General features: G+C 46.4%; 9 non-coding genes across 9 annotated transcripts; 5 read left to right on the top strand and 4 right to left on the bottom strand.

The window, feature by feature from the left end:
- Positions 1 to 1,801: 1,801 nt before the first annotated feature.
- Positions 1,802 to 1,874, bottom strand: trnar-acg (transfer RNA arginine (anticodon ACG)). The gene has a single exon. It is a non-coding gene; the product is annotated as a tRNA-Arg (tRNA).
- Positions 1,875 to 3,498: 1,624 nt separating this feature from the next.
- On the top strand, positions 3,499 to 3,580 carry trnas-gcu (transfer RNA serine (anticodon GCU)). The gene has a single exon. It is a non-coding gene; the product is annotated as a tRNA-Ser (tRNA).
- A 1,343-nt stretch (positions 3,581 to 4,923) lies between these two features.
- Positions 4,924 to 5,005, top strand: trnas-uga (transfer RNA serine (anticodon UGA)). The gene has a single exon. It is a non-coding gene; the product is annotated as a tRNA-Ser (tRNA).
- Positions 5,006 to 12,174: 7,169 nt separating this feature from the next.
- LOC138231981 (U4 spliceosomal RNA) lies at positions 12,175 to 12,316 on the bottom strand. The gene has a single exon (XR_011186939.1). It is a non-coding gene; the product is annotated as a U4 spliceosomal RNA (small nuclear RNA).
- A 1,294-nt stretch (positions 12,317 to 13,610) lies between these two features.
- LOC138232075 (5S ribosomal RNA) lies at positions 13,611 to 13,729 on the top strand. Its single transcript, XR_011187034.1, has one exon. It is a non-coding gene; the product is annotated as a 5S ribosomal RNA (ribosomal RNA).
- A 528-nt stretch (positions 13,730 to 14,257) lies between these two features.
- Positions 14,258 to 14,421, bottom strand: LOC138231859 (U1 spliceosomal RNA). Its single transcript, XR_011186822.1, has one exon. It is a non-coding gene; the product is annotated as a U1 spliceosomal RNA (small nuclear RNA).
- Positions 14,422 to 17,663: 3,242 nt separating this feature from the next.
- Positions 17,664 to 17,827, top strand: LOC138231894 (U1 spliceosomal RNA). Its single transcript, XR_011186857.1, has one exon. It is a non-coding gene; the product is annotated as a U1 spliceosomal RNA (small nuclear RNA).
- A 636-nt stretch (positions 17,828 to 18,463) lies between these two features.
- On the bottom strand, positions 18,464 to 18,582 carry LOC138232083 (5S ribosomal RNA). Its single transcript, XR_011187042.1, has one exon. It is a non-coding gene; the product is annotated as a 5S ribosomal RNA (ribosomal RNA).
- Positions 18,583 to 19,874: 1,292 nt separating this feature from the next.
- LOC138231979 (U4 spliceosomal RNA) lies at positions 19,875 to 20,016 on the top strand. Its single transcript, XR_011186937.1, has one exon. It is a non-coding gene; the product is annotated as a U4 spliceosomal RNA (small nuclear RNA).
- The last annotated feature ends 4,184 nt before the right edge of the window (positions 20,017 to 24,200 follow it).

The raw sequence follows: 24,200 nt of genomic DNA, 5'->3' as shown, positions 1-24,200 counted from the left end.
GGGGGTGCACGCTTCCAGGCGTCTTACAACTGTAGGGACTGATTAGAGACAATTCGTAGCTTGTGCTCATTTCCCTCTGTAACGCTTACGGCCGACAGGCACTGTGTAAGAGCCGGCGTACAAGAGCGGGTGACGTCACCGCCCTTCCCTGTGATAGCAGGACCACAGCTACTGGGCTGTGGAGAGATCTCTCTTTAGCTCACGGGGCTAGGTCGCTGCAGAGAGACGCGGAAGTCCCAGGTTTGAGCCTCCAGTCGGGATGGGGCCGACCAGATGCGGCAAGGGCGCCCGCCTGAGCCCCCGTTGCGTTACATCTCTATTCCCCGTGTTGCAGTGGTAAGATGACGTAAATTCCTGCTTCGACACGTAACGGGATTATAATCAAGTGCAGGAGCTGAGGGCTTTAGTTTTGTTTCGTTTTCCATGGCGTTCGTAAGCGCGGAAATCAAAGGCAATTCCTGCGTCTAACACGAATGTAAATGCTTTTGAAAGTGCAGTGTGGTGCAGCTTGTAAAATCCTTGTCCACATTTTTGGTTTGTTGATGTTTTTTCTGTCTGCCAAAGTTGCATTTTGACATCCGGACTGGGGGACTTTATCATTTGAACGTGAAGCCAGCCTTAAACCCTCTGAGGCGTGTCTGTCTGCCGGCACAAATCTTGTGAAAGGTATTTTTTTTAACGGAGAGCAACTTTAAAAAGGTTTCCGCAGCCACCTCGCAGTCCGTGTTAGATTATAGGAGGAATGCGGCGGTGGTGGGCTCGCTTTTGTCGTGGTCGAGTGGTTAAGGCGATGGGCTCGAAATGCGTTGGGGCTTCCCCGCGCAGGTTCGAAACCTGCCGACTCCGGCGTCTGCCGCACGTCGCCTTGTGCCTGCGCGGCAGAAGTGAAGTGCCGCTTCTCCTTTCCTGGTACTATAACAACGCGAAATCACTTGGACCCGCCGCCATGGGAAGCAATTCTTCAGATAACCACACATTTTGCGTTCGCACCTCTGGTGCTCTACTTATGCCTTTGAAAACCTAATGAATAAAGCTGAAAGAACCGACACGATATGTAGGTGCTGGTAAAGCACGCAGTAAAGAACTGTTAACAGCAAGGGTTTCAGTGGGTTAACTGAGGAGAAGGCGTGATCGCTAATTGTTGACTTTTTATTTGGTGTTAGAAACACTCTTACTGTGCATGACGTGCAACAAATGTAGCCACAGAAATTGCATCACGCTTTCATGTATGCTATTGCAGACACCAACGTTGCCTAGATAGAAAACCGAAAAAGCCGTGGGTTTGCTTGCTGGTCTGAAGGATCTCTCTTCGAATCTCTATCATTTGTCAATGGAAGTAAAAGGCGCTGCAATCTCATACGTTCAGAATCAAACCCGCAGCTGTTGTTCGACTTTTTTTTCTTGACTAATTACAACTGAGTGTCGCATGAGCAGTTACATAAACTTGTCTGGTATATTTGAACACAAATGCCGTTCTTCAATTAAAACTAACAGTACATTGTCAGGGACATTCAGTTCTATACAAACAAGAGACAGACAAGAGAATATTTCTACCGTTCATGTGGACTACGTGTTGACTTACTGATCGGAATAATTGAAAGGTTCGGGCTCATAGCCGATGCAGTGCGTGCTAATTAGAACAGCAACGCTAAGCTCTCAGCACCGTACTGAGCCCAGGTGTTTTTCTAAAGCTGTCAGGTGCAGTTCATTTACATGAAGGAAATATCTTACTGGGTACGATTACAATGCAGTAAGTAGCACAGACTACTTAGGGAGTAGCCCGATGTGTTTAAAAACGACCCGAGCCAGGCAGGAGTCGAACCTGCAATCTCCTGATCCGTAGTCAGACGCGTTATCCATTGCGCCACTGGCCCTGGTGTGACACTGCAGGACTGTAACCCAGTGAGATGAGTACTGCACCTAGTAAAATATTACCCCCGGTCCATTCTTTTCCAAAAGTGAGAAACACCTGTTTTCTACATTTTGTCTGTTTTAAAACCATATCTCTTTAAACCAAACCAAGAGTTTGTCTTTTGCACTGATATTCTGATTCATTTCGATTTCAAAGAAAAAAAAAACATTATCTTCCAAAGCATCATAAAATTGTCCATTCTTCCAGACTCTACTTCTCTCTTGTAGTAGTACAGCAGACCTTTCCAGGTGAGCAGATCACAGAGTCCGAAATATGCTTCCTCCATCAAGCAAAGTACCTGAACATGACTCTGTCTTCATAAAAGCGCCCCTGTAATAAAGAAATTAAATCCGAAATCAAGAGGGCAGTTGCCTACTGAAGTTCAAGAAGTCATCAATTTTAACCCAGCAACACATTAAAGGCTGCATCTATACAAGTACGATTCTAGAAATGCTCACCAGATTACGTTTTAAGAAGGAACTGTGCCTCAGGTTCCGCCGAGATCTTAACTCGGATGGCAGGATTCAGAGTCCGGAGTGTGGACTGATGGCGCACGGAGGGTCCATATACTGTGGATCCCTCAGTGATCTTCCGCGTGTTCAAACCGCCAGCGTGTGACTCCCCTGTCCCTGTGACCTCATTGCTCTGCTCTTGCCTCTGTGCAGCTGAGCCCGACTCATGGTAAAGTGGAAAAAAATATGCCCTCATCGTGGGATTTACTCTGGATCGAGGATAGATGTCACTTTTTTATCGTTGAACAGGATGTATGTGATGTGGCGACTAGGTTCAATATTGTATCCTTTTAAAAGATTAAGGACTGGGGTGAGCGTGATTTACCACCCTTTCAGCTAAGAACCCGACATGAGCACCGTTTAAGCTGCATAGACTCGGTCGTTTAACTCTTCTCCATTAGCAGGGTTAAGGTTAAAGAAAAAAAACATTGCTGACTTCTTTTTTTTTGCCAGCCGCTAGCGCTGATTAGCAATGTTTGTATTTCATGTTTTGCAAGTTCCATCCATTTTAAGAAAAACAAGTCGCGTTAAAGACAGGAAATGAATACTTGCATTTAATTAAGTCTAGCCGTAGGCGGTTGTCTGTAAGGACCAGTTCTGTTCGAGAAGACAGAACAAAGAAGGCACCACTGGGATTCGGACTCAGGATCTCCTGTTTAAGAGACAAGCGCTTTAACCAACTAAGCAACGGCGCCCCGGTAGTGTTGTCCTTTTGCAGCCACTTGGACACACCACTCAGACACATCTGCATTCGGTGTGTGCTCCGCCTGCTCGCTGAGCAAGTTGCCACCTTTACATACAATAGCAACATCGACACCAAGAGAAAGGATGACAAATGGCTTTTATCTGGAACTTTTCATGTCCAAGGAGCTCAATGTGCTTTCTGTGTACAACAGGGCCACTGAACTCCACAATGGCCACTGAACCACAGCAGTGGCTTGCTGGCTTGACATCTCCCAAGGAAAATGTTGAAATCGCATGTGGAACAGGAAAAGGACCCTTGAGTACGAGGGAAAAAAAAGAAAAAGATCATCTGGAGCGCGCCAACCCATGTCTGGACAGCCCAGTTTCATCGACGAGGTGGCCGAGTGGTTAAGGCGATGGACTGCTAATCCATTGTGCTCTGCACGCATGGGTTCGAATCCCATCCTCGTCGCTCTCTACGTTTGACGTTGGCTCTCCTTTTGTTTGCTCCAGTACTAGAGCCTTACATTTTCTAGCGGTGGCTGAACATGGTATAGTAGGCTAACGTTGGTATCGAGCAGTGGTAGTAACAGTATTTACGTGCCGCTGCTGCCAAGTGGCTCTGGGTTGAGACCGCGTTTTCACTTACTTGCAGCACAAACGGAGAAAGCGATTTTTGACAGTCTCTCGAGAGACTGCGCTAGGTGTTTAGGGATAGACTTTGTCAGTTCCCCCTGGGATGATGGCCTCTCAAATAGTTTGTGATTCCTCTAGACGTTTATACAGTAGAAGCCTGCTTCGTGGCTTAAATCCAAGCTAAGGAAACGAGTTAGAGGTCTGATGCAGAACTGCGAATTCAATGAAGGGGAACACTACAGTACATTGCACTGTATGTGTGAGGAAAGCTGCCCCCTTCTGTTCCTTGTCGACCGAACAGAGGACTGTAAAGGATACCGCCAAGAAACTTTAGGATGCTGGTTGGAATCCAGCTCCAAAGAAGCCCCTTTGGGTGTTATGTAATCAAAAAGTAAGAACAGAGAATCTCCCTTTGATCAAAAGCGCAACAGAACTGTTTTCCGTGGAGCAGGTTTCAGACCCGTAGACCTGTTTTATTTGTAGGGCAGGGCGCATTCCCAAACGCGAATCTCCTGTTTTAGAAATGCTTTGGGCGGCGTGAAGTGAAAATAAGAAGTGGGCTCCAGATGCACATGGAAGCAATCAAGTGTTTCATCCGAGCTGTTTCAAAGACTGCTCAACAGCTTTCCTTTTACAGAGGCCCAACGATTAATGATGGGGGTGCACCCTTCAATGTGCCTTACGACTCTAGGGAGTGATTGAGACGATTCGTAGCGTGTGTTCATTTCCCTCTATTCCCCATGTTGCAGTGGTAAGATGACGTAAATTCCTGCTTCGACACGTAACGGCGTTATAATCAAGTACAGGAGCTGAGGGCTTTTGTTTTGTTTCGTTTTCTATGGCGTTCGTAAGCGCGCAAAACAAAGACAATTCCTGCGTCTAACACGAATGTAAATGCTTTTGAAAGTGCAGTGTGGTGCAGCTTGTAAAATCCTTGTCCACATTTGTGGTTTGTTGATGTTTTTTCTGTCTGCCAAAGTTGCATTTTGACATCCGGACGGGGAGACTTTATCATTTGAACGTGAAGCCAGCCTTAAACCCTCTGAGGCGTGTCTGTCTGCCGGCATGTATCTTGTGAAAGGTTTTTTTTTTAACAGAGAGCGACTTTAAAAAGGTTTCCGCAGCCACCTCGCACTCCGTGTTAGATTATAGGAGGAATGCGGCGGCGGCGAGCTCGCTGTAGTCGTGGCCGAGTAGTTAAGGCGATGGATTTGAAATCCATTGGGGACTCCCCGCTCAGGTTCGAATCCTGCCGACTACGGCGTCTGCCGCACGTCACCTTGTGCCTGTGCGGCAAAGGCGAAGTGCCGCTTCTCCTTTCCTGGTACTATAAAAATGCTACATCGCTTGGTCCTGCTTCCATGGAAAGCAGTTCTTCAGGTAATTCTACTCTCTTACCAAAGCTGTTAGGTTCCTTTCCGTGGTGAGATGGGTTGTCATGCAACGCTGCCACATAGTGCCGACAGACAAGTGTGTTGCGGGAGAAGAGAAAAGTGTTTGAAGATTTAAGAGTGTCTTAGGTGGAGCCAAAATCAAGTGTCACAAATGCAAGTGGGAAGATTTCCAATGTTTAATATGGTCAAAATAAGCGGAAGTTACCAGCTGGTCCGGCACAGTCTGCCATGCTTTTGTCATATACTGTAAAGTGGTGTGGAACTGGGTGTCGAACTGGAGCCTCACCATTTGCATATGTGAGGCTCCAGTTATACATCGAGTGTCACATTAAATGACAAAAATGAAGAGAGTTAAAGCACCTGGAGAGGTTTTCTTACAACTTTTGAGCTGACACAGTTTTGGAAAATGTTTCCTTCACGGTGCACTGAACAACATAGGCAGCCAAGAGTCTCCAAAACAAAACAGAATGGACAGATAGGAGAAAATTCCCACTCGTCCTGAAGTTCCCAAAATCCAGCACTGAGCGTAAACAAAGTGTCTAAGTAGCGTGGGAATGCTAACCCTAACCCTAGCTGGAGTTTGAGCAATCCGGCACTGAGCGTAAGAAGATGAGTCAAAGTAACGTCTAATCGGATTAGTTTCCTTAGAGCTGGTTCAGAGTTTGCTCAAGAGTTTACCTTTCACAGATGCGCAAAGAAGAATGTTGGGGGTGCACGCTTCAAGGCGCCTTACAGCTGTAGGGAGTGATTCGAGACGATTCGTGGCGTGTGCTCGTTCCCATATACCGTACGACCCGGGGTGCAGTGCTAGGATGACGTACAATACCGCTTGGGCACGTAACGGGGTTATATGCAAGTGCAGGACGTGAGGGTTTTCGTTTGTTCGTTTTGTTTTGCTCTGCTTTGCTTTGTTTTGCTTTCCATCGCGTTGGTAAGAGCGTAAATAAAAAGGCGATTCCTGTGTCTACCACTAATGTAAGAGCTATTTCAAGTGCGACGTGGTGCGGCTTTTCAAATGCTTGTGGGCATTTCTCTGTTGTTGATTCTTTTTTTGTGTGTAACAAAGTGGCATTTTCATGTCCAGACGGGGAGACTTTATCATTCCGACATGAAGCCACCCTTAAGTCCTCTGAGGCGTGTCTGTCTGCAAGGCTTGTATTTTGCCTTCCGCCGGCGCCTCGCGATCCAGGTAAGATTGTAGCAAGAACGCAGCGGCAGTGGGGCTTGCTGTAGTCGTGGCTGAGTGGTTAAGGCGATGGACTAGAAATCCATTGGGGTCTCCCCGCACAGGTTCCAATCCTGCCGACTACGTTGTCCGCCTTCAGTCGGTGTGTTTCGGCACAAGCAAAGAAGCGCGCCTCTTTGCTGTTCCTGGTGGTTTTAAAACGCCCAATCGCTTGTACCCGCTGCCTTGGAAATAAGTTCTTCAGCGTCCGCAAATGGCATTTTGCAGCTGGAAGCAGATGTCGACGCGTTTTGCACAGAGCACCAAAAAAGCGTCTTTTTTGAAGGCTCAGGCACTGAGCATTGGTGGTTCAGTGGTAGAATTCTCACCTGCCACGCGGGAGGCTCGGGTTTGATTCCCGGCCAATGCAGTGGCTTTTGCAGCGAGCGGCTCCATCACTTGCATCCCCTTGCAACTCGCAACTGAAAACCCACTGAAGCTAAGCAGGTGTGAGCCAGGTCAGTACCTGGATGAGGATGAGCTACAGGGAAAAACAAAGCTTCCAGCTGGAAGCGGTGTTAATGGTGCCGGCGGGGGGGCGCTCACCCTGAGGTCTGTGCGGGTCCCAATGCCCCAATATAGTGACGGAGATGCTGTGTTGTAAAAGGGCGCTGTCTTTTGGATGAGATGTAAAACCGAGGTCACAGCGCTCTGTGGTCATTCAAAATGACCACCAAAACCTTTGACAAAAGCTCTTGGTAATTGATGGTCTTCAATAATGCTTCTCCTTTAGGTACATTTTAAATCAGCTGAAAAATGCTGTGAAATGGGGGGGCACTTCAGGCCAGTGTAGGATTTGGGTTACAAGAACCATGAAACTGCACGAGAAAGCCCGTACACTGAATTACACAGCTTTCTATTCAAAGGAGGACAAAATTCCCTGAGTTTGATTTTTTGCAACACAGAGAGGAGCACTGTCGTGAGGCCGGTTAGCTCAGTTGGTTAAAGTGTGGTGCTAATAACGCCAAGGTCGTGGGTTTGAGCCCCGTACGGGCCAAGTCTAGGTCCAGGTCCCTGTTTGTGAAACAGGCAAATGACTGTCTCAGGGGCCCATTCCTCATTCTCAAGACACATGTATGCAGTATGTACACCGTGCATTGAGCAATAGGGACTGAATACACCACAGGTAAGGTTAGAAGTCATTCTGAGGTGCCACATGTGAGGGATACAGCTAGGCATCCAAAATGTAGGGTTTGAGACCCTTCAGGAGTACTGCATCCTTTGAGACAGACCTGTGCATGTTAAACAAATGATCATTTCTTTTGGCATTAGGGACTAAATATACTAAACATATGATGCTAAAATGTTATTTTCACATATATTAATGTAATAAATGATTGCTTATGCTTTATAAACAAATCTAATTAAAATAAAAGCTTAAGTTTTGTATTTATCTTGTACCATAGAACAAGATTTTCTTTGTATTTCAAGCCCACAAAGTGTCCAAATGACGCACTACATGATATAAGGAAGATTATCACATGCATATCGGTATTATCTTTCTTATGAAAATGCATTCCTTTCATTACCTTTTACTTTTTAAAATGAACTCAAATTGAGTATAATGTAATAATTTAAGTAGAATAGATTCTAATAATATAATGATCCAGTGTTTTGCACTACTTCACTGCTTCACTGCTCTATGCCATCTGGAAATAAATCCTCAGACTGCTTACTGCCCTGGGCATGTACCAATAAATTAAAGGAGCACATCTGTTTATCACTGCGTTGAAGCAGGAGACACACAGTCTCTGCAAACACATCCTAGATACAGTGTTCCAGCACCTTTGACCTCATCCAGAACGTATCATTTCTTGAAAGGGATTGCTGTCCGAATGCACATCTGAATCCCAAACAGAATCTCTAGTAAAATACGATCATTTGTGAAACAGGCAAATGACTGTCTCAGGGGCCCATTCCTCATTGTCAGACACATGTATGGAATGCTTTCACCGTGCATTGAGCAATAGGGATTAAAAACACCGCAGGTAAGGTTAGATGTCATGTTCTATGATCATTTCTTTCAGCATTAGGGACTAAATATACTAAACGTATGATGCTAAAATGTTATTTTCACATATATTAATGTAATAAATGATTGCTTATGCTTTATAAACAAATCTAATTAAAATAAAAGCTTACGTTTTGTATTTATCTTGTACCATAGAACATGATTTGCTTTGTATTTCAAGCCCACAAAGTGTCCAAATGTTCTATGATCATTTCTTTCAGCATTAGGGACTAAATATACCAAACGTATGATGCTAAAATCCTGAAAAAAGGATGTGCTCCATCTCGTCAGTAGATTGGATTCCAAAACTGATTTGGGTCAATATACATTACCTTTGAAATTAAAGTACAGTCTACTGTAGGGAACCATCAACTTAGAAAGCATTGGCCTTCCCTGGGGGTCAGGTAGGTGCAAAAGATAAACCTTTATCCTATCTTTATCTTAAGATAAGTGGCCAAGCAGTATTTTTCCAAGTTTCACCAAGCACATCATGTTGCCATAGTAGACAAAGTTCTATAAAATGTTAAATAACTTTTAAAAAAAGCATCTTGGTCTTACAGTACTGTACAAGGTGAATTAAACTGTCCCTGGTAATAAAAAGTAATTAGAAGCATCTCAGAAACTTTATCTCTAGAAACATTAGCTGTTTTATATCATGTAATTTAGTGTGATGTTGTCAGAATTCAAGGACATTATCACACACAGAAATTGGTTCAGTTAAATCTAAAAAACACAGCTAAACATGGGTTTAAATGTAACAGAAGTCTTACCTCTTGTCAAAAGATTTAATTCAAGAAGCGATGTAATAAATGATTGCTTATGCTTTATAAAGAAATCTAATTAAAATAAAAGCTTAAGTTTTGTATTTATCTTGTATCATAGAACATGATTTTCTTTGTATTTGAAGCCCACAAAGTGTCCAAATGATGCACTACATGATATAAGGAAGATTATCACATGCATATCGGTATTATCTTTCTTATGAAAATGCATTCCTTTCATTACCTTTTACTTTTTAAAATGAACTCAAATTGTGTATAATGTAATAATTTAAGTAGAATAGATTCAGGTAGGAAATATAGAGTCATGATGTTTATGGCTGACATCATTTCACATGGGTGAATTTTAAGCTAAGAAATAAAAACATTTACAATGAAGATACCATTGCTTAATTTTAAATGCCTTTAAAAAATAAATACCTCCTGAGAATAATTTGCCACTCCCAGATCCTTGGTAAGGTACTGTTTGAATCCAATCAGGAGAGGAGCATCCAGGGAGTGCTTTCTATAGAGTCCAGCTTGGGCCACTCTCTTCCGGCCTGCTGATACTTTTTAACTACTCAGGGCCTGTAAGGATATAAAACACCGGTTTAAACATTTTATACCTATAAGACAAATTAGAATTTTAGTAAAAAATAGATACATCTGAAAAATAAAAAGTCTTACTGCTGATAGAGTTCTTCAGAGCTCACATCTTCCCCTTCCTTATCCGCTTCTGTTTCAGTTTCTAGAGCAGCCTCTGGCATCTCTTCCTCCTGGACTGCGGCCTCTTGCTCAGGGCCGCTGGAATGCAGGTAGATTCTTTTCAACATGCTTTTACATAATATGTTGTAACAATGATTTCAAAAAGAAACTACAGAAGCCTTACAGATTAAAAATATCTCACCTTGCCAATGTGTCTTCAGGCTTCCCATGTACAAAAAGGCCCAAGGACTCTAGCAGTCTTACAACCACTATCCTGTTTGCCTCACCAGACACGATCTCTATTCTGTGGTAATCCACGATGACCCCGTTCTTCAGGTGATTCATCATGTCCTCCCTCGCCTGTTGAGAGGCCATCCTGATGTTTTCTGCCGTGGCGTGCTTCATACACGCCCTCTTCAAGTGAGCAGGAAGCTGATCAAGAGTATTCAGGCACATCTTGCACACCAGGGGAATCCTCGCGGGTTTCCTTTGAAAATAAATAATACCATCTGTGTATAGAAACAAGCTAAGACTGATTTCTTAAATTATCCTTAATTTTCTCTCTCATAGTTTGAGCATAATGATTTTATTGCATTTATATAAGAATTGCTCATTGCTCCTAAATAAATAATGGTTTCATAAAAAAGTGAACACTTGGTCTCAGTCACAGACTTTCCAATAGAAGCCATTGTGGAGTTCAGCAACTGCAGGTCCTAGAAGTGGGGAAGGAATTTTAAAAGAGAAATTGAATTACAATACAGAAGGAATGGCTGAGGGATCACTGAAATATATATATACAAATTCCAAAGACTGAGTCCATATAGAAACAACTACCTTTCATTTTCAGTATAAGAAAAAAAAAACATTATCTTCCAAAGCATCATAAAATTGTCCCTTCTTCCAGACTCTACTTCTCTCTTGTAGTAGTATAGCAGACCTTTCCAGGTGAGCAGATCACAGAGTCCGAAATGAGCTTCCTCCATCAAGCAAAGTACCTGAACATGACTCTGTCTTCATAAAAGCGCCCCTGTAATAAAGAAATTAAATCCGAAATCAAGAGGGCAGTTGCCTACTGAAATACAAGAAGTCATCAATTTTAACCTAGCAACACATTAAAGGCTGCATCTATACAAGTACGATTCTAGAAATGCTCACCAGATTACGTTTTAAGAAGGAACTGCGCCTCAGGTTCCGCCGAGATCTTAACTCGGATGGCAGGATTCAGAGTCCCGAGTGCGGACTGATGGCGCACGGAGAGTCCATATACTGTGGATCCCTCAGTGATCTTCCGCGTATTCAAACCGCCAGCGTGTGACTCCCCTGTCCCCGTGACCTCATTGCTCTGCTCTCTCCTCTGTGCAGCTGAGCCCGACTCACGGTAAAATGGAAAAAAATATGCCCTCGACGTGAGATTTATTCTGGAGCGAGCCAGTGTTGCGCATAGCTGCCTTCAAAGCAGTTAACCCAGGTTCGATTCCCGGCCAACGCAGTTACGAATGTTTTCAAATGCTGTCATGAGCCTTGGATTGTGACTAGCAAAGCGAAGCCTTTTGAAAGAGCTAAAGCACTGCAAAACGGAATTGAAGGAGAATCTTACAGGGGATTCTGAGCAGTGTCTGCATACATGCAGTCAGATAAAGGTGCTGAAAGCTTGAGCTACTCTCAATGTCATGCTGCCCTTCCCCGGAGTAAATCTGTTACATTGAAAGAATGCTTCTGGCAGGTTCAAAAAGAGACCCTTGTTAATTGGAGAAATCAATGATTTCGAATGAATTCTGTATGCGTTAAAAGACAGCTATACACAGAAAACATGCAGGACACTGCTCATGATGTTTCCCGAGCAGAAACACAGTGCGTTTTTCCAAGCCATTTGACAAAGCCCACCCACTGAAAACTGCAGCAGATCGTGTAAAGACGTTCAACTTTGTAACTACTGCACGCACAGGAAGCAGAATAAATTCCTCTTTTCAAACTGTCAAAGGTTTGCTTTGCGAACGCTGCAGGACATCGCACAATCTCTTTTGAATGGGGACAAACGATTTCTTATGGGGCGCAGTAAGTACAGACGTTTAAAATGCTCCACTCATGCCGACGATGCAGCATGAAGAAGCGCAACCTAACGTTTGACAGACAAAAGCCAGGCGCCGCTACGAGCAATATGAAATCATACTGACAAGCACACGGCGTTTCGCGCTGACTCAAAAGTAATCTCGACAGACGCTGTTCTCTGCATAAAGCTGAAAGAGCTAAAGAGCGTTTCTGTTGACACGTAACAAGTTCGTTTCTTTCTACCATGATATCACCGTGACCAAATCTGTCTTTAAACACCTTGCTCAGTCTCTGACGAGACTGTCAAAAATTGCTTTCGCCGATTGTATTGCAAACCGGCGGAAGCGGGGTATTGGGAAAAGTTTTCAACTAGCAATAATCACGCCTCGGCTATACCTCACAGGCTACGATACTGCCACTGCGCAAAGCTGACGGTTGCCAGGCAACCGCGGGGATCCTATGGAAATCGTTATCGATCGTGTCATGGCATGTCGTTGCTATAACGCTTCATATTTGTCGTCTTCTTCTTCTTCTAGCTTGAGGTTTTGAAGAATTTCATGACAGACAAGGGCTCCGTTGGGAACAAAGGGCGTTGTGAGAAAACCGTTGCTTATTTTCAGCAGCAGAAATACAATCCTTTAAATACAAGATGACAGAACAATGACGAAGGGCATGCCTGGAGGAACTCATGCACTACAGAGGAAAGGGAGCGGGCACGTACAGTTCACATTCAAGCCACAAGTACTCTTCTTGGATGTTGCACAAACAAATCCTAACGTCTTGAAAGCATTGCAGCATGTTTGTGTCCCACTTCCCGTGGCTGCGGGACGACTGACACGAACGGACAAACACAATCTGTGGCGTTTAGCATGACATAGTCTTGCAGGCATCGTGCTGTCTCACTGCAATATTATACCGCTGGAGGAAACAGTCCATCTGGCCATGAAACTCATTTGAACGTCTAGCTACAGCAACTAACAATATCATGATTTATTCAGGATGTGTGGAATCAGCACGTCCCGGAGACAGCTTCCGAAATCGTGAGCATTCTCTGGTGGTAGGGGCGTTCAAGATGGCGCTCAGGTGGGAGGTAAAGTTTAGTGGTTGGGGAGTTTTTTTTGAGTTTTTCATGACCTGAATGTTAATTTTTGCTTTTTTTGACTACAGAAAAATAAGGACTTAACACTAGTTGTTTAAACTTAAGTTATAATTGAAAGAAAAAAAAACGATTTTTTTTTTAGGTTTAAAAAGTCCGATATGAGTAACACTGGGAAAAGAAAAGAGAGTGCTGGGTCTTCGAAGGAGAACTCTAAGATACCTCAATCGTATATGTATAGCACTACAAAAAAATCGATGGCAACTAAAGGGAAAAGTGAAGCAGCTGCAGGGGCAGCAAGAGGGCGGAGGCGCCGCGCGCCCGGCCGACGTGTTGGACCGGTGCGCTTTACGTGCTGAAATAAACACGCGACAGCCCCGAAATGTTTCCAGAGTGCTGTGCACTGAAGACTTGCCTGGTGCTCCTCCGTGCAGATTGTTTGTCCTCCTCCAGTGCGGGACGAGCCAACACAAGGGAGCGCATTCGCCAACATCCAGGCACGCAATGCGATTTGGAAAGCAGCTCCTTTCCAAAGAGTTGCACACGAACGATCCTTCAGTCCCGCTCGGGGGGCACGGAACCCCCGCCACACACAGCTTCAAGTAGCGAGTCAGGCGCCGGGGCTTTCGCTTACGGCCACACCACCCTGAACATGCCCGATCTCATCTGATCTCGGAAGCTAAGCAGCGTCGGGCCTGGTTAGTACTTGGATGGGAGACTGCCTGGGAATACCAGGTGCTGTAAGCTTTTGCTCTCCCGGCCAGCAGGGGTCGCCGTTGGTGCCGTAGGCTTTGGGAGGAAAACCTGCAGGATGGAAAGGTGATCTATAGCCTCATCTCTAGAGATGTTTTGTTGCTGTGGCATGTGTGTGACCCATATTCAAAAAAAAAAACCGTCTGTAAAACGAATATCGAAGCTGCCTCTAAATCTGCAAATGAAGATGAGTCGATAAACCACTCGTTTTTCGTATAACTAGACATATATTCATTTGTTACCGATTTCATTCATTGAGCACGGATACAATAGAGGTACAGCCATTCACTGTTTGACATGTCTGCACTGGTACAGAACCGAGCAATCAGAAAACGGGTGAAACTGTCTTTAGACTCAGCATACAGTACCGAGGCCCCCCATGACCAAATAAAGGCTAACCTCGATAATCAGCCTAAAGAACGCAGACTACAGCAAAACGACTGACTTTGAAAAGGGAATGAACGTCCGGAAGGAGCTCGTGGTGTCCTAACCCTCCCGTATCTGATTTTGGACCAAGCACATCAGGGGAGAGCGCGAACGCAGTCCCCCACTACCAGAAATTATGCAGTCGAGATTCCCACATTTGGGGAATTCGCAGGGGTCAGCACAGCCGGAGTGCAATGGCTGAGCCTCGCCCTGGGTGAACCTCCTTCTTGATCAAGGTATCTCCCCTGCCAGGTAAGTATGAGTTAAACAGGCCCCTGCAAGCGGCCCGCACCCACAGCACAAATCGCGCAGCCTAGGCCACCTCCTCGCCCCGCACGCCACCGCCTCCTGCTGGGCCCACTCTTTCACACACTCACACGCCACACTAACACTCAAAAGTGTGGGCAAAACGAGAAAACGAGCGCGCCGTTTCCTACACATCTGCAGTCGCCGTTGCGCATTCGCAGCATGTCCCGGGATGCAATTCGGCCTCATTTGCATAACTCCAGACCGGCAGATCGCCACGCAAGCTCGCGACGTGCGCCTGCCACACACCGAACAAACCTTTTCAGCAATTTCCAAAAAACGGGCCTGCTCGCCTGCCCACAAGGCTCCGTCTCTTACCTGCTCTCCAGAGCCTGCTGCCTTCTGTGCTTTTCTCTCGGCACCGCTGCAGCGCACACAACTCCTGCAGCGGGAGGGGGGGAGAAAGTTCCCGCGCTCCGCCGCAGGGAAGGCTCGCTCCGTGCGCACACGTCCTTTCGATGCCAGTCCAACAAGTGCTCCGCATTAGCTGCGTCAGGGCTCCGGCGTGTCGCACCTCACCTCACCTCGCACTGCCCCCTCCTTGAATGTCTGCCGCTGGGCATGCCCCGCTCTCCTCCGCCTTATCTTATCGCGTGTGAGCACCGACAATGGCCACAATGCCGGGGAATGGCACCTGTAAAGTGTTAATTGGGGCACAGGAACAGCCCGTCTCGTCTCGGGGGGGCCGGCTTCAGAGACAATACAGCAAACACAGCGGGGCGGGGGAAGAAGACAACACCACACATGCGGGTACATTCAGCTCCGGCGGGAACGAGACATTTGTCGGTCTTTTCAAGTGCCGAGAGCCGAGCAATCCTTCACTTGTATCGTTTCTCCCCGGTGACTAGATCTGGCCCTGCGACTCTCGACTGGGCTCACCCCCGGGGCAGCCCAGCAGGTGTGAGCCTGGCCGGCACCCGCATGGGAGATTCCACCCCGGAAAAGCTCCGGTTGCTGCTGCTCCTGCAAGAGGTGTGACTGGGACCAGTAGGGAGCGCTCACCCTGCGGGCTGTGTGGCTCTCTTACGCCCCAGCCTCCTGATGGCGACACTCTGCTGCACAAACAGGCGCCGTCCTTCGGGGGAGGCGTCAAACCGAGGTCCCGACCCTCCTTGGCCATTAGGAAACCCCAGGGCGTCTCTCAAAAAGAGACGCCGGGTGTGTCCCTCTGGTGTTAGTGCTCCCCTTTACCCATCAGTCGGGGTCTCCTCCTAATCCCCGTCTCACCTGTAACAATCAATGACGAGGCCCCCCTGTCCGTGAGATTTAGTACTCGCGCAAGAGACCGGGGGCAGAGCGCGAACGCGGTCCCCCGCCCCCCACAAAGTGCGCGCTCCGGGTTCCCTCTCGGGGCCCTGCAACACAGCGGAAGGGCAGCGAGAAGGAGCCTCTTGCTCTGACGCCGCAAGGCCACAAGAGGGCGGAGGCGCCGCGCGCCCGGCCGACGTGTTGGACCGGTGCGCTTTACGTGCTGAAATAAACACGCGAAAGCCCCGAAATGTTTCCAGAGTGCTGTGCACTGGAGGTTTTTGTCTGGTGAAGACTTGCCTGGTGCTCCTCCGTGCAGATTGTTTGTCCTCCTCCAGTGCGGGACGAGCCAACACAAGGGAGCGCATTCGCCAACATTCAGGCACGCAATGCGATTTGGAAAGCAGCTCCTTTCCAAAGAGTTGCACACGAACGATCCTTCAGTCCCGCTCGGGGGGCACGGAACCTCCAGTGCACAGCACTCTGGAAACATTTCGGGGCTTTCGCGTGTTTATTTCAGCACGTAAAGCGCACCGGTCCAACACGTCGGCCGGGCGCGCGGCGCCTCCGCCCTCTTGTGGCCTTGCGGCGTCAGAGCAAGAGGCTCCTTCTCGCTGCCCTTCCGCTGTGTTGCAGGGCCCCGAGAGGGAACCCGGAGCGCGCACTTTGTGGGGGGCGGGGGACCGCGTTCGCGCTCTGCCCCCGGTCTCTTGCGCGAGTACTAAATCTCACGGACAGGGGGGCCTCGTCATTGATTGTTACAGGTGAGACGGGGTTTCCTAATGGCCAAGGAGGGTCGGGACCTCGGTTTGACGCCTCCCCCGAAGGACGGCGCCTGTTTGTGCAGCAGAGTGTCGCCATCAGGAGGCTGGGGCGTAAGAGAGCCACACAGCCCGCAGGGTGAGCGCTCCCTACTGGTCCCAGTCACACCTCTTGCAGGAGCAGCAGCAACCGGAGCTTTTCCGGGGTGGAATCTCCCATCCGGGTGCCGGCCAGGCTCACACCTGCTGGGCTGCCCCGGGGGTGAGCCCAGTCGAGAGTCGCAGGGCCAGATCTAGTCACCGGGGAGAAACGATACAAGTGAAGGATTGCTCGGCTCTCGGCACTTGAAAAGACCGACAAATGTCTTGTTCCCGCCGGAGCTGAATGTACCCGCATGTGTGGTGTCGTCTTCTTCCCCCGCCCCGCTGTGTTTGCTGTATTGTCTCTGAAGCCGGCCCCCCCGAGACGAGACGGGCTGTTCCTGTGCCCCAATTAACACTTTACAGGTGCCATTCCCCGGCATTGTGGCCATTGTCGGTGCTCACACGCGATAAGATAAGGCGGAGGAGAGCGGGGCATGCCCAGCGGCAGACATTCAAGGAGGGGGCAGTGCGAGGTGAGGTGAGGTGCGACACGCCGGAGCCCCGACGCAGCTAATGCGGAGCACTTGTTGGACTGGAATCGAAAGGACGTGTGCGCACGGAGCGAGCCTTCCCTGCGGCGGAGCGCGGGAACTTTCTCCCCCCCTCCCGCTGCAGGAGTTGTGTGCACTGCAGCGGTGCCGAGAGAAAAGCACAGAAGGCAGCAGGCTCTGGAGAGCAGGTAAGAGACGGAGCCTTGTGGGCAGGCGAGCAGGCCTGTTTTTTGGAAATTGCTGAAAAGGTTTGTTCGGTGTGTGGCAGGCGCACGTCGCGAGCTTGCGTGGCGATCTGCCGGTCTGGAGTTATGCAAATGAGGCCGAATTGCATCCCGGGACATGCTGCGAATGCGCAACGGCGACTGCAGATGTGTAGGAAACGGCGCGCTCGTTTTCTCGTTTTGCCCACACTTTTGAGTGTTAGTGTGGCGTGTGAGTGTGTGAAAGAGTGGGCCCAGCAGGAGGCGGTGGCGTGCGGGGCGAGGAGGTGGCCTAGGCTGCGCGATTTGTGCTGTGGGTGCGGGCCGCTTGCAGGGGCCTGTTTAACTCATACTTATCTGGCAGGAGAGATACCTTGATCAAGAAGGAGGTTCACCCAGGGCGAGGCTCGGCCATTGCACTCCGGCTGTGCTGACCCCTGCGAATTCCCCAAATGTGGGAATCTCGACTGCATAATTTCTGGTAGTGGGGGACTGCGTTCGCGCTCTCCCCTGATGTGCTTGGTCCAAAATCAGATACGGGAGGGTTAGGACACCACGAGCTGCGTGGCTGCGGAAGGATCCCGGTTCGACAGGAGTGGACGCCGCTGCTGGTTCTCGCTGGCTATTAGTTAGGGGTCCGGAGAAGCATCTCAAGCTAGATCCACTACTCCTTCCGGACGTTCATTCCCTTTTCAAAGTCAGTCGTTTTGCTGTAGTCTGCGTTCTTTAGGCTGATTATCGAGGTTAGCCTTTATTTGGTCATGGGGGGCCTCGGTACTGTATGCTGAGTCTAAAGACAGTTTCACCCGTTTTCTGATTGCTCGGTTCTGTACCAGTGCAGACATGTCAAACAGTGAATGGCTGTACCTCTATTGTATCCGTGCTCAATGAATGAAATCGGTAACAAATGAATATATGTCTAGTTATACGAAAAACGAGTGGTTTATCGACTCATCTTCATTTGCAGATTTAGAGGCAGCTTCGATAATCGTTTTACAGACGGGTTTTTTTTTTTGAATATGGGTCACACACATGCCACAGCAACAAAACATCTCTAGAGATGAGGCTATAGATCACCTTTCCATCCTGCAGGTTTTCCTCCCAAAGCCTACGGCACCAACGGCGACCCCTGCTGGCCGGGAGAGCAAAAGCTTACAGCACCTGGTATTCCCAGGCAGTCTCCCATCCAAGTACTAACCAGGCCCGACGCCGCTTAGCTTCCGAGATCAGACGAGATCAGGCGTGTTCAGGGTGGTGTGGCCGTAAGCAAAAGCCCCGGCGCCTGACTCGCTACTTGAAGCTGTGTGTGGCGGGGGTTCCGTGCCCCCCGAGCGGGACTGAAGGATCGTTCGTGTGCAACTCTTTGGAAAGGAGCTGCTTTCCAAATCGCATTGCGTGCCTGGATGTTGGCGAATGCGCTCCCTTGTGTTGGCTCGTCCCGCACTGGAGGAGGACAAACAATCTGCACGGAGGAGCACCAGGCAAGTCTTCAGTGCACAGCACTCTGAAAACATTTCGGGGCTGTCCCGTGTTTATTTCAGCACGTAAAGCGCACCGGTCCAACACGTCGGCCGGGCGCGCGGTGCCTCCGCCCTCTTGCTGCCCCTGCAGCTGCTTCACTTTTCCCTTTAGTTGCCATCGATTTTTTTGTAGTGCTATACATATACGATTGAGGTATCTTAGAGTTCTCCTTCGAAGACCCAGCACTCTCTTTTCTTTTCCCAGTGTTACTCATATCGGACTTTTTAAACCTAAAAAAAAATCGTTTTTTTTTCTTTCAATTATAACTGAAGTTTAAACAAGTAGTGTTAAGTCCTTATTTTTCTGTAGTCAAAAAAAGCAAAAATTAACATTCAGGTCATGAAAAACTCAAAAAAACTCCCCAACCACTAAACTTTACCTCCCACCTGAGCGCCATCTTGAACGCCCCTACCACCAGAGAATGCTCACGATTTCGGAAGCTGTCTCCGGGACGTGCTGATTCCACACATCCTGAATAAATCATGATATTGTTAGTTGCTGTAGCTAGACGTTCAAATGAGTTTCATGGCCAGATGGACTGTTTCCTCCAGCGGTATAATATTGCAGTGAGACAGCACGATGCCTGCAAGACTATGTCATGCTAAACGCCACAGATTGTGTTTGTCCGTTCGTGTCAGTCGTCCCGCAGCCACGGGAAGTGGGACACAAACATGCTGCAATGCTTTCAAGACGTTAGGATTTGTTTGTGCAACATCCAAGAAGAGTACTTGTGGCTTGAATGTGAACTGTACGTGCCCGCCCCCTTTCCTCTGTAGTGCATGAGTTCCTCCCGGCACGCCCTTCGTCATTGTTCTGTCATCTTGTATTTAAAGGGTTGTATTTCTGCTGCTGAAAATAAGCAACGGTTTTCTCACAACGCCCTTTGTTCCCAACGGAGCCCTTGTCTGTCATGAAATTCTTCAAAACCTCAAGCTAGAAGAAGAAGAAGACGACAAATATGAAGCGTTATAGCAACGACATGCCATGACACGATCGATAACGATTTCCATAGGATCCCCGCGGTTGCCTGGCAACCGTCAGCTTTGCGCAGTGGCAGTATCGTAGCCTGTGAGGTATAGCCGAGGCGTGATTATTGCTAGTTGAAAACTTTTCCCAATACCCCGCTTCCGCCGGTTTGCAATACAATCGGCGAAAGCAATTTTTGACAGTCTCGTCAGAGACTGAGCAAGGTGTTTAAAGACAGATTTGGTCACGGTGATATCATGGTAGAAAGAAACGAACTTGTTACGTGTCAACAGAAACGCTCTTTAGCTCTTTCAGCTTTATGCAGAGAACAGCGTCTGTCGAGATTACTTTTGAGTCAGCGCGAAACGCCGTGTGCTTGTCAGTATGATTTCATATTGCTCGTAGCGGCGTCTGGCTTTTGTCTGTCAAACGTTAGGTTGCGCTTCTTCATGCTGCATCGTCGGCATGAGTGGAGCATTTTAAACGTCTGTACTTACTGCGCCCCATAAGAAATCGTTTGTCCCCATTCAAAAGAGATTGTGCGATGTCCTGCAGCGTTCGCAAAGCAAACCTTTGACAGTTTGAAAAGAGGAATTTATTCTGCTTCCTGTGCGTGCAGTAGTTACAAAGTTGAACGTCTTTACACGATCTGCTGCAGTTTTCAGTGGGTGGGCTTTGTCAAATGGCTTGGAAAAACGCACTGTGTTTCGGCTCGGGAAACATCATGAGCAGTGTCCTGCATGTTTTCTGTGTATAGCTGTCTTTTAACGCATACAGAATTCATTCGAAATCATTGATTTCTCCAATTAACAAGGGTCTCTTTTTGAACCTGCCAGAAGCATTCTTTCAATGTAACAGATTTACTCCGGGGAAGGGCAGCATGACATTGAGAGTAGCTCAAGCTTTCAGCACCTTTATCTGACTGCATGTATGCAGACACTGCTCAGAATCCCCTGTAAGATTCTCCTTCAATTCCGTTTTGCAGTGCTTTAGCTCTTTCAAAAGGCTTCGCTTTGCTAGTCACAATCCAAGGCTCATGACAGCATTTGAAAACATTCGTAACTGCGTTGGCCGGGAATCGAACCTGGGTTAACTGCTTTGAAGGCAGCTATGCGCAACACTGGCTCGCTCCAGAATAAATCTCACGTCGAGGGCATATTTTTTTCCATTTTACCGTGAGTCGGGCTCAGCTGCACAGAGGAGAGAGCAGAGCAATGAGGTCACGGGGACAGGGGAGTCACACGCTGGCGGTTTGAATACGCGGAAGATCACTGAGGGATCCACAGTATATGGACTCTCCGTGCGCCATCAGTCCGCACTCCGGACTCTGAATCCTGCCATCCGAGTTAAGATCTCGGCGGAACCTGAGGCGCAGTTCCTTCTTAAAAACGTAATCTGGTGAGCATTTCTAGAATCGTACTTGTATAGATGCAGCCTTTAATGTGTTGCTAGGTTAAAATTGATGACTTCTTGTATTTCAGTAGGCAACTGCCCTCTTGATTTCGGATTTAATTTCTTTATTACAGGGGCGCTTTTATGAAGACAGAGTCATGTTCAGGTACTTTGCTTGATGGAGGAAGCTCATTTCGGACTCTGTGATCTGCTCACCTGGAAAGGTCTGCTGTACTACTACAAGAGAGAAGTAGAGTCTGGAAGAAGGGACAATTTTATGATGCTTTGGAAGATAATGTTTTTTTTTTCTTATACTGAAAATGAAAGGTAGTTGTTTCTATATGGACTCAGTCTTTGGAATTTGTATATATATATATTTCAGTGATCCCTCAGCCATTCCTTCTGTATTGTAATTCAATTTCTCTTTTAAAATTCCTTCCCCACTTCTAGGACCTGCAGTTGCTGAACTCCACAATGGCTTCTATTGGAAAGTCTGTGACTGAGACCAAGTGTTCACTTTTTTATGAAACCATTATTTATTTAGGAGCAATGAGCAATTCTTATATAAATGCAATAAAATCATTATGCTCAAACTATGAGAGAGAAAATTAAGGATAATTTAAGAAATCAGTCTTAGCTTGTTTCTATACACAGATGGTATTATTTATTTTCAAAGGAAACCCGCGAGGATTCCCCTGGTGTGCAAGATGTGCCTGAATACTCTTGATCAGCTTCCTGCTCACTTGAAGAGGGCGTGTATGAAGCACGCCACGGCAGAAAACATCAGGATGGCCTCTCAACAGGCGAGGGAGGACATGATGAATCACCTGAAGAACGGGGTCATCGTGGATTACCACAGAATAGAGATCGTGTCTGGTGAGGCAAACAGGATAGTGGTTGTAAGACTGCTAGAGTCCTTGGGCCTTTTTGTACATGGGAAGCCTGAAGACACATTGGCAAGGTGAGATATTTTTAATCTGTAAGGCTTCTGTAGTTTCTTTTTGAAATCATTGTTACAACATATTATGTAAAAGCATGTTGAAAAGAATCTACCTGCATTCCAGCGGCCCTGAGCAAGAGGCCGCAGTCCAGGAGGAAGAGATGCCAGAGGCTGCTCTAGAAACTGAAACAGAAGCGGATAAGGAAGGGGAAGATGTGAGCTCTGAAGAACTCTATCAGCAGTAAGACTTTTTATTTTTCAGATGTATCTATTTTTTACTAAAATTCTAATTTGTCTTATAGGTATAAAATGTTTAAACCGGTGTTTTATATCCTTACAGGCCCTGAGTAGTTAAAAAGTATCAGCAGGCCGGAAGAGAGTGGCCCAAGCTGGACTCTATAGAAAGCACTCCCTGGATGCTCCTCTCCTGATTGGATTCAAACAGTACCTTACCAAGGATCTGGGAGTGGCAAATTATTTTCAGGAGGTATTTATTTTTTAAAGGCATTTAAAATTAAGCAATGGTATCTTCATTGTAAATGTTTTTATTTCTTAGCTTAAAATTCACCCATGTGAAATGATGTCAGCCATAAACATCATGACTCTATATTTCCTACCTGAATCTATTCTACTTAAATTATTACATTATACACAATTTGAGTTCATTTTAAAAAGTAAAAGGTAATGAAAGGAATGCATTTTCATAAGAAAGATAATACTGATATGCATGTGATAATCTTCCTTATATCATGTAGTGCATCATTTGGACACTTTGTGGGCTTCAAATACAAAGAAAATCATGTTCTATGGTACAAGATAAATACAAAACTTAAGCTTTTATTTTAATTAGATTTCTTTATAAAGCATAAGCAATCATTTATTACATCGCTTCTTGAATTAAATCTTTTGACAAGAGGTAAGACTTCTGTTACATTTAAACCCATGTTTAGCTGTGTTTTTTAGATTTAACTGAACCAATTTCTGTGTGTGATAATGTCCTTGAATTCTGACAACATCACACTAAATTACATGATATAAAACAGCTAATGTTTCTAGAGATAAAGTTTCTGAGATGCTTCTAATTACTTTTTATTACCAGGGACAGTTTAATTCACCTTGTACAGTACTGTAAGACCAAGATGCTTTTTTTAAAAGTTATTTAACATTTTATAGAACTTTGTCTACTATGGCAACATGATGTGCTTGGTGAAACTTGGAAAAATACTGCTTGGCCACTTATCTTAAGATAAAGATAGGATAAAGGTTTATCTTTTGCACCTACCTGACCCCCAGGGAAGGCCAATGCTTTCTAAGTTGATGGTTCCCTACAGTAGACTGTACTTTAATTTCAAAGGTAATGTATATTGACCCAAATCAGTTTTGGAATCCAATCTACTGACGAGATGGAGCACATCCTTTTTTCAGGATTTTAGCATCATACGTTTGGTATATTTAGTCCCTAATGCTGAAAGAAATGATCATAGAACATTTGGACACTTTGTGGGCTTGAAATACAAAGCAAATCATGTTCTATGGTACAAGATAAATACAAAACTTAAGCTTTTATTTTAATTAGATTTGTTTATAAAGCATAAGCAATCATTTATTACATTAATATATGTAAAAATAACATTTTAGCATCATACGTTTAGTATATTTAGTCCCTAATGCTGAAAGAAATGATCATAGAACATGACATCTAACCTTACCTGCGGTGTTTTTAATCCCTATTGCTCAATGCACGGTGAAAGCATTCCATACATGTGTCTGACAATGAGGAATGGGCCCCTGAGACAGTCATTTGCCTGTTTCACAAATGATCGTATTTTACTAGAGATTCTGCTTGGGATTCAGATGTGCATTCGGACAGCAATCCCTTTCAAGAAATGATATGTTCTGGATGAGGTCAAAGGTGCTGGAACACTGTATCTAGGATGTGTTTGCAGAGACTGTGTGTCTCCTGCTTCAACGCAGTGATAAACAGATGTGCTCCTTTAATTTATTGGTACATGCCCAGGGCAGTAAGCAGTCTGAGGATTTATTTCCAGATGGCATAGAGCAGTGAAG

Source organism: Lepisosteus oculatus, unplaced genomic scaffold (assembly GCF_040954835.1).
Source record: "Lepisosteus oculatus isolate fLepOcu1 unplaced genomic scaffold, fLepOcu1.hap2 HAP2_SCAFFOLD_62, whole genome shotgun sequence".
In the NCBI taxonomy this organism is placed as follows: domain Eukaryota; kingdom Metazoa; phylum Chordata; class Actinopteri; order Semionotiformes; family Lepisosteidae; genus Lepisosteus; species Lepisosteus oculatus.
Note: the sequence above shows the minus strand (reverse complement) of the source record. Positions and strands in the feature narration are given on the sequence as shown.